Here is a 1433-nt window from a genome sequence, read left to right as displayed (position 1 = left end):
ACACGTGACCTACGAGAGAGAGAGAAGGAGAGTCCAGGGCGAGGGCGGGCGGAGGCGGAGCGTGGAGGAGAGAGGAAGTGCGTCTGAGGTGCTGCCATGGATCAGTTCCTCAAAAGGCTTCTGCTCCCGCCCTGCTCCTCCTCTCCGCCTCCCACCCGCTTCTGGGGCAGCTTGGGGCCCGGGCTCTGCCCTCAGGTTCAGGGTGACTTTTTCTCAGTACCCATACTTGTCACATGATGGTGTGGGACAAGAGCAGAGCCCTTTGCAGCCCTGAATGAATTCCTTGCTCTTTTCTCTCAACCCCACAGACTGTCTCAATATGTGAGTTTTTATCTTGAGCAAAATGAGCAATTTCACTTCTGGGTGGCACGAATGTTCTTGAGTGTCTCTCTGGGTCTGGGAAAGCTTAAATGGACTCTCAGGAAGTTCGGAAAGGACTGTTTTAGTCAGTTTTTCCACCACTGTGACTAAAGGACCCAACCAGAACAACTGTAAGGGAGGAAAGGCGTATTTGAGGGCTCACGGTTTCAGAGGTCTTAGTCCATAGAAGGCGGCCTCCATGCCTCCAGGCTCCAGGTGAGGCTGAACATCGTGGTGGGAGAGTGTGGCAGAGGGAAGCAGCTCACATCATCAGACACAAATACATACCTAAAGCCGTACCCCAATCCCCCTCCTGTCACCACTCGGTTAATCCCATCAGGGGATTAAGTCACTGATGGGATTAAGACTCTCACAACCCCATCATTTCCCCTCTGAACCTTCTTGGATCGTCTCCCACATGAGTTTTTGGGAGACGCCACATCTAAACCATAACAGACCGATTCCTGCAAATGCCAAAACTGGAAGCCAGATACGAGGGTGGACTGCGACTTCTCCTGTCCTTCTGTGAAACAGGAAGAGACAGGGCCCTGAATTGGTGACTAATGAGTTCCCTAGTCTTGGAAGAAACTGATTTCAGATTCCTTTCCTTGATGTCCTGGAAAAGTGAAAGTCGCTAAAACTCCATGAGGAATAACGGGGGTTGTGGGTCTCCTCATAGACATGAAAATCCTCACTTCCTGCTGGTCCAACGCCCGTCTTCGGGTCGGTGCGTAGATGTTAACTCTTGTTTGGTGGCAGCTGGCCGAGCTCATTGCTTCACAGGCTTTGGAGGGTTGAAGGGGTGAGAACGGAAAAGAGCCATGTCTGCACAGCCCCTTCCCTGTGTTCGGAAGGCCTTCCCACCTCTTTGCCTGGCAAACTCCTACTCATCCTTCAAGGCCCGTCCTTCAAGTGACATGTATATGTCACCACCTCTGTGAAATCTAGCTTCACACGCGAGGTGGTGGAGAGCTTCCCCCTTGGTATCACCTCTTCCTGAAGGATTACTGCGGCCTGAGAGGAGGCTGCGTGCACACCCCTGCCCCAGGCCCTCACCTCCTCCTAAGTTCCAG

Source organism: Sciurus carolinensis, chromosome 12 (assembly GCF_902686445.1).
Source record: "Sciurus carolinensis chromosome 12, mSciCar1.2, whole genome shotgun sequence".
NCBI lineage: Eukaryota > Metazoa > Chordata > Mammalia > Rodentia > Sciuridae > Sciurus > Sciurus carolinensis.
This window is presented reverse-complemented; position numbering follows the sequence as displayed.